The 13,885-nt window shown below is 43.0% G+C and overlaps 1 protein-coding gene across 5 annotated transcripts in view; it reads left to right on the forward strand.

The window, feature by feature from the left end:
- Stox2 (storkhead box 2) overlaps window positions 1-13,885 on the forward strand; it is a 230,855-nt gene that overhangs the window by 175,738 nt on the left and 41,232 nt on the right. The gene's annotated exons all lie outside the window — the stretch shown is intronic.

A 13,885-nucleotide genomic window follows, 5' to 3' on the forward strand; every position in this document is an offset into this window, starting at 1 on the left:
CTGCAATCCCGTGAGCATTAGTAAATGGTGTTATGTACAGTACTTCAGACATAACCTTAGTTCACCAAATACCAGCCAGAGAGGAGCAGACACATTTTGTGCAAGATCTCTTAGCCACAGGGTGAATGGCAGTGTGACAGTTTCTCTGTTTGCCGGAGTGATTTCAGGAGCCCTGCTGTCTTGAACAGACCAAGTTCATTTTATTTAACTGAGAAAGCCACAGGCCCCATTTCCTGACCCACGTTTCACCACTGTTCCTCAGCAAACTTTAAGAGCGCTAAATATTTATGGCAGAAGCACGCTCAAGGAAAAGTGGTCATCACATTAGTACAAGAAAAGTGTTTGCCAGACTGCAGAGATATCTCAGTGCTCACTGTTTCCTCGGATGACCCAAGTTCAGTTCCCAGCACCCAACTTCCCATCAGTCAGCTTACAACCACCTGTAAGTCAGTTTAGGGGCTCTGACATCCTCTTGTGTCCCTGTTTTAAGCCCTGGCATGTATGCGGTACATAAAAACTCATGCAGCGTTGATGAAGAGCCTCCAGAGCCCAGGAGCTGCCTGCTTTCTCTGCCTCTCTCTGCCCTTGCTGTGAGATACTTGTAGATGGAAGTGAAAATTTGCCATCATCGGGAGTAGGAAGGTTTATCTATTACACACCACCTTTCTGCAGAACTCCTCAGGCTCCCTGTATAACTTTCCATTTTGCTCCCTGGCACAGTAGAATTCCAGAAATAACCTTGCCCACTTAGACCTGCTGTCTACACGAAGCTTCTGGTCCACAGGCTTTCACTGTCCTGTTATAAAAAGGTCTTCATATATGTCACGTCAACATGTTGTCTGTGGAGCCCCTTTTTAGATCACTACTGGGTCATACGCACTGACAGGAAGGCCGTTGGAATTTGGGGTTTGCAATTTATGCATGCAAGTGTCGCTTGTTGAGATGTAAGGTTTGAAGGTTAAGCTTGGAATGGAATTAGTTTTGTTTTGTTTTGTTTTGTTTTGTTTTGTTTTGTTTTGTTTTGTTTTGTTTTGTTTTGTGACAGGACTTTTCTTTGTAACCCTGGCTGTCCTGGAATTCACTCTGTAGCCCAGGCTGGCCCCAAACTCAGAAATCTACCTGCCTCTGTCTCCTAAGTACTGGGATTAAAGGCCCACCACCAACTGGCAGGATGGAATTTCTTGAGTTGGTGGAGCAAAGAAGTCTAGCTTATGTGTTAAGCATCTTTGAGTGATCGGCAGGTCATAGCATCAATAACTTGAGGAGGAAGAACTGGCACTCCTCGGGAGAAAATCTAGGCATTTACCTATTTTTCCTCTACTTGGCCTCAGCCAAGGAGACAGTCTTTGAAAGCACACATGACTCTTCCCTGTGCCCTGTAGATGAAAGAGCGGGGGTTAAAATGGAAGGTGATGGCCTCCATAATTACAGATGGTGCTGATGTTGTGCATTGTGGGAGCCTGATTTCTCTGAGTCTATGACAAACTGATGACAACTAGTGATGACAACGCTCACTAGGGCTGTGCCAGGATGGGCTGGGGGAAAGGGCGGTTGACCTCTTCATCAGCTACTCCAAAGAGTACATTACGACAAAGAATCCAGAACCACAGCAAAGAAGGTAACGTCTTGTTAGCCGTGACTTTCTACCATCATCCCAGAGCTGGGGAAAGGAGCATTTGGTATGTGGGAAACAGGTAGCCTACAGTAGAGTCTTTTTAAAACTGACACAAAACATAACAAGCAAACAGACGAAAATGACCTCTCAGCCACACCAGCCCTAAGACAAAGTCAACCATCATTGTACATAAAGGCCAGATCGGCAATAACAGGCCCCCCAGAAACAACAAAATGTCCCTGAAGATTCAGTTTCCGAGAGGTGGCCAACCTCACTGTTCCCTGTCCCTGTGACTGGGTACAGCTGTAAACACGGACAGAATGTGTCGGGACTGCTCCAGGACTCTGAAAAGTGGGTGGTTGTGAGCACTCGGGGGTGGGGTGGAGGATCAAAATTTGAAACACAGCCCAGCTAGCATATGGTTTGTGTGTAGCTTTCTCCCATGAAGAGCAGACTCAAAGGTAGAAAACCCAGAGACACACTGGTGTGGACAGAATGATCTCTGAGCGGATCCTACTCATTCACACCTGAACACCAGGAGAGGAGACCGCTGCCTTTGAACAACTCAAGCTGTGTCTTATGTTCTTCTGTGCATGTGCATGTACACGAGTGTATCTGTCTGTCTCTCTGTGTGTGCATGTGCATATGTATGTGTGTGTCTGTCTCTGTGTGTGCATGTTTGTGCATGCATGTGTCTGTCTATCTGTCTCTGTGTGTTTTCCCTCATATTGGTAGTCAGACTTGTTGCAGGCACTTAAGTCTGTGGAGGATGGTGTCTTAGCTTCCTTTCTGTTGTTGTGATAAAAGACCTTGACCTTAAGGAAGAAAGGGTTCATTGGCTTACCATTCCAGATTCTGTCACTGAAGGGAAATCACAGAGGTGGTAGCTTTAGATCTTCTTTCATAGCCAATCCACAGCCATGAGCAGACAGAAAAACAAATGCTGACTTGCTTGTTTTCAACTAGCTTCTACTCTCTTAAACAGTCCAAGACCCCACCCATAAAATGGTGTCTCTCACAGTGGACGGGCTCGTCCTACATCAATGAACAATCAAGACCGTCCCCCACAGACATGCCCTCAGGCCAACCTGATCTTGATAATTCCTCATTAAGACTCTCAGGTGATTCCAGGTTGTGTCAAGTTGACAACTGAAACTAATCATTGGGGCTGGAGAGGTGGCCCAGTGATTAAGAGCCCTGGCTGCTCTTCCAGTAGGATCTGGGTTCATTTCCCAGCATCCACATAGCAGCTCACAACTATCTGTAACTCCTGTTTCAGGGATCTGATACCTTCTGTAGACATATATGCAAAACACCAATGTACATAAAATTAAAAAAATAATGAATTAATTTAAAGAGCCTAATTATCACTTTTTGTGATTGATAAAAGGAACTATGGTGCCAGTGAAATGCATCCTGTTTGTTTTTTTCTCTTTTCTCTCATCACTTGGCACCTGACTGGGATGCAGTTACTGGGAGGGTCTGTGTGGCCTCACTTCTGCACTGTGCTCATTTGACTCAGACTCTACTCTAATCACTTACTCTACTCTGAGAGCTGAAGCATGAGCTAGACCCCTGGTATAGGCCTTAGAAAGACCATGGGGTGGTATATACATTGTGTATAGACATCAGTGGAGCTCTAATGGCCGGAACTGACTTTCTAGCCACACCAGCAAGATGGCTGGGACTTCTCACCCTGAACTTAACCATGTGGACCATCTGCTTCTAAAAATATGGTCTGAATTCAGTACTACTCTTGGGGTTTAAATGCTCAGAGTCTTACAAAACTCAGTAGCTTGCCATCTGAAGAAGTCATGGTGATCTTGGTTCACATAGGAAGAGACAGGGAACAGTCACCGTCATGTCAGGGTCACAGATCCTAGATTTTTCAGACTAAGATTCAACTATTACAGCCACCGTCCAGAACTGTGGGAATAGAACCAAGTGGAGATTATATAATAATCAAGATTAGAAATGTGTGAATGACCCCAGTGATTGTACAATGGAAGAGATTGTGGATATGAAAATAGATAGAAATTATCCAGGCTTACCCGAAGAGATTAAAAAAACATTTAGAAAGTCAATAGAGCATCACAGGTGTGCAGGATAACATAACAAATGGCCACCATTTTGGACAGAATGGTGTAACTAGAAGGAATAGTGCACAAAAATTAAATTTGATAAAATATAGAAACTTTTAGATTCAAGAGGCTGAACAAACTCAAACAGGAGAACTCAGGGAAATCTGGACCAGACTCCTTGATAAACTATTGAAAATCCAGCTTCTTAAACTGGAACCTAAGTCTTCATCTAAAAAAATCAGTGAGCACATCCATCTCATTAGTATGCAAATTTGTTGTAATCTTAATAATGAAAAATTATATTATGCCAAATAATTGCTTTAAAATAAATTTCATTAAATTTATTATCATTTTATTTTATTATCATCATTATCATCATCATCATCATCATCATTATTACATTTAACACATACAGTTGTTTTGCCTACACGCATACATGTCAAATGCGCTGTGCTTACCAAGGACAGAAGAGGGTGTCAGATGCCCTGTACCTGGATTTATAGACAGTTATGACTGTGGACAGCTTTGTGGGTCTGAGAATCAAATCTAGGTCCTCTGGAAGAATAGCCAGGGCTCTTAACCACCGAGCCATTGCTTTAACCACTAAAATGAATTTCTTAATGACTTATCAGGGCATATTTGATTTGTATACTTATTTTAAATATCTAGGATCATATAAAAATGCCTTATATGCAAAAATCTATGAATGGGGAAATTTTAAGAAACCCTGGGTTCAAAACAAGACAAAATCAGTCTTACAAACAACTAGATAGAAAAGGAAGCATTGTATGTAACAAAACAAAGTGAACACTGTGCACGTGGATTTTTCACTGGAAACCACAGAGGCCAGAATGAGGTTTGCATACTCTCCAAACACGAAGTCGGAAATGACGACGTTCATAGATTCTTAGAGAAAAGAATGACTCACTAAGGGAAAACTTGCTTGAGAAGACATATTGACAACAGAAAATAATGCAGGATGTCACGAAAAGAGAACAAACTCAACAGTGGCAGGTATTGTGTGTAGACAAGCATTCTCAAGTTCTCTAACGTGTGAATCACCAGCACATGCTGTGTGACGATTTCAGTCTTCTTTATGTCCATTGAACACACGTGGCAATCACAGCATAAAGAGGGAAGGGATTAGTGTGGTGATAAGGTTCACCACCAAAGGAAAGAAAAGTCAGTTTTAAGTGTACAGGGTCTTGGAGTCCTGTACACTTTGAAATAATACCTAATAGAGACAAAACAAGGAAGAAAAGACTCGTTTCGGCTCATGGTTTCAGAGAATTTGGTTCGTGGTTATCGGGTCCTCATCATTTGTACACCATGGAGGTGGGAGGGCAGTGGAGGAAGGCTCGTCACGTCAGGGTTGACACAAAATAGTGAACAAGACAGAAAGTGGACAGAGAGAATACATCCTCAAGGACCCACCCATGGAGACCTTCTTCTTCCTGCTAGGCCTCCCCTTCCAAGCATCCACACTAAAATAACACCATCAACTAGTGGCCAAATGTTTCATATTCGGCCTGAAACACTGTTAAAATTAAGTGCATATATTAAAATGTCAAGAGCAACAACCAAAGCACTGTCCCAAAATACAGCAAAAACTGAGTAAATAGAATAACAAAAGCATTCCAAATATCCAAATGAAAATAGGAAAGGAAAAAAATGGTATAATAAAATCAGAGGGAAAAGACCAAAGTAATCAACGGTTTGTCTAAACATCATCATATAATTAATTACATTAATTATTAATTATCTACTTAGCAGTTCATAGAAATCATCAGGATGTTCTTAAATGATTGAGTACACCATGTATAAGTAATGTCTTTCAAATATAATGATATAAGTAGTTTTAAAGCATCGGAGTTTTAAAAATACTATGCAAACAGTAACCAACAGAAAGCTGGGTGGATCACGATAGCGTCAGAGAAAGCGGACTTCAAGGTAAGAAAAGTTCTGAGGGAACATTATACAGAGAAATTGAATGTTTTCCAAGTTTATACAGGTATACGTGTAACGTGTGGATAAAGCTGAGAGGAGGAAATGGGTGGTCCTAATTCGGACTTCAGGGTGACTCTCCCTCTGTGATGGCAAGAATGAGTGACAGAAAACCAGAAAGGATGTAGAAAACCAAAGGACACCATCAGCCCACTGAGATCACATTGACTTCTCTGAGTTCTCTCCTCGGCACAGTAGGACACACCCTTCTCCCTTCTTTCTAGTCCTCAGGGAGCACTCCCAAGGACTGCCGATAACAAACAAAATTAAAACAGACTGAAAGCAGAGGAGAGAAAATTGTCCAAAACAGTTGTCTTACCATAGTGGGATTTGACTAGAGGTCAACCACAGAAAGGTAATCGATAAGTCTTCAAATTCGAATCAATTAGAATACACTTTTATGTGACCCATGAATGAGAAAGGAAGCGGCAGGGACGGTCGACAGTATTCTGACGTGAATAGGAGTGAGAACGCTGTGCCATCACTCACCGGGATAGCCAATGTAAGGCGTAGAGGGAGGTATGCAAACAGAACGCTCATATGGGGAAGGAAGGACACTAAGGTAAGTAACCACTCACTGAAGAGAACCAGAAACATAAGAGCAAAACAAGCCCAAAGTGGGTAGGGAAGGAGATGATCAGGAGTAAGAATTGGCTGATTGAAAACAAAAGGAGAGACGCAACCCGATGGAATCAAAAGCTGATTCTTTAACGATATTGATAAAGCTGAGAGATAGCCAGGCAGATTGGCAAAAGAAATTACCGGGGGTGAAGGAGGACACAACACTACAGTCTCTGCAGACATTGAAAGTCTAATAAACAAACGAATAGCTCTATAAATATAAATTCAATATCACAAGCAAGCACAGCAAACCCTAGAGAGATGACGCAACCAAAACTTTGCCAACAGGAACTGTGTTGCCCAAATTGTCCCATGTCTTCTCAGTGGACTTATGTCTACAGAAGGGTCAAACGCCAGCATATTCCAGGTCCAGATGACGTCACTGGAGAACCCTACCAAACATTTATAGAACTAACACCAGCTCAGCATGTTCTCCTTTAGAAGGTTGTATTTGTTTATTATATGTGAATACAGTATAGAAGGTTGGGCAATCATTTTACAAACTCATTATTATCTGGATGCCAGAACCAAATACTATAAAGTATAGATCCACATCCTTTATGAACAGAGGTAGAAAAAAAATCCTCTACAAAATATTAGTAAGTTCAATCCCACAATACATAAAAAAGAGTAATAATGGCCATGTTGGGTAAGCCTTAGAGTAGAAGGCTAATTCAGTGCTTGAAAAATGGGGTGAAATCTACCACATTAGCACATGAAAGAAGAAAATGCTAACTGATCCAGATAGAGCAACCAACAAAATTAATGTAATAGCTTTTTAAAAATGTATGAATAAGGGGCCGGAGAGATGGCTCAGCGGTTAAGAGCACTGACTGCTCTTCCAGAGGTCCCGAGTTCAATACCCAGCACCCACATGGTGGCTCACAACCCTCTGTAATGAGATCAGATGCCCTCTTCTGGTGTGTCTGAAGACAACTACAGTGTACTCATATATAATAAATAAATATATCTTTTAAAAAATGTAAAAATAAAAGAGAAGTTGCTTGACTTGATAATAAAAGTTTGAGACTAGTAGAATAGTTAGTAGGAAAGGCTCCATTCCCTGCTTTCTGGCACTGTTTCTGTTCTACCTCGTATTGGAATCCCCAGCCATTGCAATAAGACAAGGGATGCACATTTAAATAAAACCAATCTTATGCAAATAGCTAGATGAACCAGAATCTACCAAGTGCCGCCAGAACTTCTTTGTTACTTGGACTACAAAATTGTACTGTCAGCCTGCTGACTAGTTCAGTAGTTCCATTGAGGTTAACTGTATCCATACCATAAAAACCAGAGGGTTCATGCTGACTACACACTGTGCTCAGTGAGAATAGCCAGTCTAGAAGGGATAGGGCCACACCCTGAGGACATTCTAGAAAAGGCAAAATGGCTCGGTGGCTTCTAGGAATTAGAAGGGTGTTGGGCACAGTATAAGGAAGGCTTTTGGAAGTAATGGAATGATTTTATAGCTGACTGCACCTCCCTTGGCTGTGATGTTTGTGTCTAGATAACTATTTATTTGTTTGTTTACATTTGCAGAACTCCAAACATCAAAGGACCTCAGTTTTGTGTCAGTCAATTTTTAGATATTATGTTTGGCGATGCAGATCTTCGTGGTTGAAAAGTAAATGGTTTCTGGTTTTCTTATGATTGCCTGTCGACTAACCAGATCAGTCCAGGAGAAGTGTGTAAGATGATAAAAATGTCCCAGTTCACCAAACAACAGCCCTTGCGGCCGTGGAGCATTAACTGTTTAATCTCGTTTATTCAAGTTGGCATCAGCCGTACACCAATGCTAGCTTTATCTACTGGACAGCACACAGTATAGACGGATCCTATCCTCATGCCAGACGACAAAGGAATTCCGTTATTTAGTTAGCTGGATTTTTTGTTTTTAAGACAGCTTTCACCTATAGGTAACCTAGTTTGGCCCTAAACTCACGTTCCTCCTGCCTCTGTATCTTGAGTATGCCACCTAGGTTTTAATTTTATTTGAACCAGTCAGCTAACTGATTAAATTATTTGTTTCAGTGTACGTGCTGGGAACACAGAGAGAACTGGCTTGGCATAAACGTCTTATTGGGAGGGTAATTTGTGGGTTAGTGAGGGTGTACAGCAGACGAAACCCAGATAATAGTTTAAGTCAACAGATGTAATGGATCCCCCTCATCTGTGGGTGAACTCTTCCAAGATCCCCAGTGGATGATTGAAGCTACTCACATGATTGGTAGCGTTGTATTTTTCCTACACATTACCTGTGATAAAATTTAATTTATAAGACAGACACAATTAATATTTTATCAACAATGATTGAACAGTTAGTTATAGGTTCTCTCAAAAGTCTTAATGTATTTCCACCCAAAGAAAGCAATTTGCAGCCTGTCTTTCACACATCTGGAAAAAAAAAAGAAAGAAAAACAGAATTAGTACTGCTCTTGTTCTTTGGGGCACTTATTAAGTAAACAAGGCTTGAATACAAGACTATAGTCTAAAATCCATTACCTTGGTAAACAGAGACCTCTGCTAAGTGTTTAACAGGCAGGTAATATATACAGAGTGGAAACACTGGACGAGAGATGATTCACATCCCAGGCGAACACATCAAAACAGTGTGAGGCGTAGAACTCACAAGTCACGCATTTCTGGAAGTTTCCACTCACTCTCCTCAGATCATCGTCTAGTATAACTGAAACCCCCCCAAGGGGAAACTGAAGATAAACAGTAACCACAGTTTTGACTGTTGGTAGGTGGTGAAAAATGGCGGCTGCACAACCGTCTGAACCTGTGCCGTCATAGGTAGTAGGAATGTGACTGGATAGACGTTAGGCAGCAGTCACGGGGCATCTCGAGACATCAGGAAGGCAGCATGCTGAGGGCACCTCGAGCCTCCTGAGGTGAAGGGGTGTGGTTAGTGGCTTGCTCTTTCTGACCAGCAGCTGAGAGAATCACGTGGCCCCGGGGAGATGGCTCAGTAGGTAAAGCACTTGATCTAGGGACTGGGGTTTGGACTCTCAGGATCCATGTAAAGACAGGCAGGTTGGGGGTTCACCTTTAATTCCAGTGCTTGGAACTCAGAGACAGGAGGTTCTGAGTCCAATGAGAGGCCTCGCCCAGAAGAGAGACACAGACACATACAATGAAAGAACAACGTGCAGTGTGCATACTGTGTGTGTTCAACTCCAGTAATGCTAAGTTCAACTTTGGGATGGAAACTTCTGGCCGATACTCTTCACACTTAGCTTGAACTTGCTTTGAGACGATCTTTTCCCTGTTAACCAGAGCTGTGTGGGAGAGTGCCCCATGCCTCCTTAACATGTGTGCTTACTTTTCATTCCTCACTTAATTGGAAGCACCTTGAGGTCAGAGGTCACTTCCATAGCTGTGCCTTCTTTTCAAATCGTGGCAGCTTTTGCACCCTTCCCATTTCCCCACAGGATGAGGAAAGCCGCCCATGCCGCCCACAGAAGGGTAACTCAGCCACAATTAAATAAGCCAGTGATAAAGTAATTTAGTTTCTCTGTTCTTTGACCTTGTAACTAATTCCAGCTAAAAGAGCTTCAGGTCTCCATAATGCTCTATCTTTAAAGAAAGAAAAACTAATTGGGAAATACCATTTTAAGGTCCTCTCTCAGGCGGATTTGCTGCCTGTCAAACTTGGGGGATAATTGTCCTCCAAGATTGGGATTGTACACCGACTGGCTTTGGCTGTACCTTCAGGGTAAACTTTAGACACTCCCCAAGGTGGAGTTTGAAAAAGCTGGAAAGTTCCGGAAGCCAGCGTAGAATGTAAACAAGTATCAAAGATTTCATAATCCAGACAGCTGTCTGTTCTGAAGTGACACTAGTCTTCGGAATGGAATCTGGGGGCTTGAGAGATGGTCAAATGCTTACTGAGTAGGCGTAAGGATTCCACTTAGGACCCCTTACACCCCCTACAAAGAGCTGGCAGCCTGTGCCTGCTGTTACAGATGCGCTTCTGGGCTAGTATCCCTAGCCAGTTCCTCGAGTCAGTGAACTTCAGATTGAGTGAGAGATCCTGCCTCAAAATTACAGTGGAGAGGAATGGTGACTGGCAAGGACTCCACTCTCCACAAATGTCTGTCTGTCTGTCTGTCTGTCTGTCTGTCTCTCTCTCTCTCCCTCCCTCCCTCCCTCCCTCCCTCCCTCCCTCCTTCCTCCTTCTTCCTTCTCTCTCCTCTCTCAATAGAGTCTCACATTTACCCCTACAAATTGTAGGCCTTCCCTCTGCTTGCCGCTGGAAACAGTCGGTAGGAGTGTCTGAGAGTGTTTCTCAGGTGTGTTTTCGCCCAGTTGGTCACAGATACAATCCCCACAAACCCCGGCAGTGGGTACTAATAGTCTCACAGCGAGTGGCAGTTCAGCTTCTCTCTCTTTCCCAAGTTTCTTTGTCATTTAATTATAAAACAAAACTTGAATGTTTCCCTTTTCACCAAAAATAAAATTTAAAAATAAAAATTAAAAAGATTAGTACAGGTTCTTAGCTTTTTAAACTTTGCTTTCTTTGTCTGGATTTTTCTTTGTCTTTGCAACCATCTGTCCATGAACTTAGAATCCTCCTGCCTCAGCTTCCCAAGAATTAGGATTACAGGTCCGCACCCCCTCGCTCAGCCCAGTGACATTAGCCTCTCCTTTCTTGTCTTCCGATATTGGTTAGAGGGACCAAGAGCAGAAAGAGAGGGAAAGAAGTTGACATCATGCTGCACTTTGGAATCTTCATGTTTTATTTGTATTTTCTTATAGTACATCTGGAGAAGCCTTGGAGTGTAGGTCATAGGTATTGCACTTCTTTTAACGTATTCATAAAAAACAGAGCAATACATGTCCAAGAGACAGGGAAGTGGCTTTGGCTTAGCTCTTAACTGACCAAGCCAGCTCTCCCGTTTAGGCTGTGGCATCATCCCATCCAAGGACAATGTCTTGGATCACTTCCGCTGTCTCCTGGCTTCCAGCCATCCTTACTCTGGTCTGATGCTGTGAGAACTACTCTGATGACGGGCCTGTGCAAAGATGTGAGAACCACAGTGGCCCAGCCCCTTGTTGGGTCTTCATGTCTAAGCCCTCACCTACCTGGAGCCATCCCAAGGGCGTTTGTTTTTTAACTCTTTAATTGCCTAGCCCATCCTCTGTTGCATCTAATCTGGCTTTAATTGAATTTTTTTTTCTCTCATTATAAGAATGCACTTAACTCAGTAAATGTGGAGCTAGAGAGGCCCTGTAAACTCTGGAAGTTTCTGGGGTTTTTTGTTTTTTGTTTTCTCTCGTTTTGTTGTTGTTTTTAACTGCTTTTGTTGAGTTTTCACTTTGTGGCCTTTTCTTGGCTTTTGTGCAGTGAGGGAAATCCGATCTATTGCTTGGGATCCATTGCACAGGGATTGCTCTCTGGAGGACGCGCCTCTGTAACTTTTGTTGCTCAATTTGGACTAATATTCCACACTGGGCAATATTCCAAGTGCCAGGCCACTACTATGGCCCAGACTTGTGTATGGAGTCCAGGCAGTCAGTTTAAGGTGTGTGTAACACACTCCTTGGAATCTGTATCTGCCCCTCCCTGAGCTGGAGATTCAGCCCAGGCCCTCATGCATGCCTGGCAAACACCACCGAGTGACAGACACTTCAGCTCAAATCACATTTTTGATAGTTCCTAATTTCTTTGCTCTGGATATTCATGAAACAGATCAATTCTTTCTCCCCTGGGGAAGCAATCTGCATCTTGTCTGATCTCTTGAAATGGGCGAAAGTAAAAGCCACTCCCCAGTAGTTATTTGCTTTCTTTGAACTGTCTGGTCTGTCTACCTACCATATTCATCTGTCTGTCTGTCTGTCTATCTATTCATCCATCCATTTGTCTTCGTCTTTCTGTTGATCTCTATCACATTTGTGTATGTGTATGTATGTATGTATGTATGTATGTATGTATGTATGTATGTCTGCCTGCATGTATGTATGTATGTATGCATGCATTCTTATATGTATGCATGTTTGTATGTAAATGAATGAATACCACTCCATCTTAGTCAGTCTAGACAGGCATCCAGCCTTCATCTAAAACTCCATGATACTTCTAACCACATTGCCTCTGTTCTTTTGCTTTGCTGCCTGGTAAGCTATCCCAGTCTTTCCTCCTCTCCCATTCCTTACCCAGCTGTGCTGACCCACCCTCCCCGCCTCACTCTCCCTGAAGCTCTTTCTTGTCAGGTCTTACCATGCTTCTTTGGTGTCTCCTCAGATCAGAAGTGATCACCATCCTCCATTTTCCTGGCTCAGTTTCCCTCTCCTTTGATTGACCAGACTGTAAGACAAGGGACTGAATATACCTAGCTCATGTTGACTTCCGCAACAAACCCTGTGTCTCATGTGCTGCACTGAGGACATACTCGATGTGAACCAGACTATTGCCGTAGACTAGGGGTTTTCTTTCCAGTCTATTGGAAGAGCCCCGCACAAGGTAGAAAGTGTTGGCATGGAAGACTCCTGGGTGGTAAGGAAAACAAAGGCGTCCCTAGGAAAGCTTCTTTGAGAGTTTCAACCTATCTTTATCTTTAGTCAGCCGACGAACGCTTAGCGACGGTTTTGTTTAAAAGTGTAGGTTTATGTAGGTGAGAGGCCTCCAAGGGATAAAACCTAACCAATGGCTTTAACAAATGCTGACTGAAAGTCTCTGCAACTGTCAGGTGGAATCTTTCCTGACCCCATTGAATCCTCTTACCCTGACCTTGTACCAACCTTTCTGTCTGCTCGGTACTTCTCAGAATGAGGGCTCATCCCTAGGAGGGCCCTGAGTAACTCCACATCTTGGCTTATTTTTCCTGTCTCCAGATCATCTGTTCCTTTCCTCAGTGTCTGTTTGCTGCCCAGGCACTCTGAGCCACCATACTTTTAACACAAGCACTCAAAAGTTCCTCCTTTGGTCTAGGGTGGGAGCCTTGCTTCTCTCACCTGTCACATTCTAAAAACAGTCTCCTTTGACAGTCTCCTCCAAACCCAGTTCTCTTCCCCCGAGTTCTCTAGAGGCTCCCCATTCCCCGCCTTGGCAGACCCCACCCCGAATTTCTTTGTACTGAGGTGTGAGTACCTTTTCTTCTCCAGTGTATTTTGAACTTCTCCAAGGTAGAAGGCAGTTGTGTCATTTGCTTGTAGGGAGGGGGAAAAAAGCACACCCAGTTATACACACTATCAATTAGGTATGCTATCCTAAAAATATTTAAATTTTCCCAAGTAACCATACATCATTACAGGTGGTACCCAGTAGATATTTTTAATTGATTCAAGGGTAGGTACTGCTCTCTATGGTTTCAAATGCAGCAGCTCCAAAGACTTGGCCAGACCGTTAGTCATCCAAATGTTTATTATAATTCTGTGTCACTCATGCTCCAATTCAGTCTTCTGCCAAGGAGCTCACCAGGTGCCAAGCCCTGCCTCTTTGTCACACCTCATCAACTGAGCAGGTCACCTGTGGGATTCTCTTCATGATGTTTGTAAATCTTCACTGTCACCAAAGCTGATACTGAAGGAACTGAAGGCAGGCAGAGGAGGAGGAGAC

Source organism: Rattus rattus, chromosome 13 (assembly GCF_011064425.1).
Source record: "Rattus rattus isolate New Zealand chromosome 13, Rrattus_CSIRO_v1, whole genome shotgun sequence".
NCBI classification, from domain to species: domain Eukaryota; kingdom Metazoa; phylum Chordata; class Mammalia; order Rodentia; family Muridae; genus Rattus; species Rattus rattus.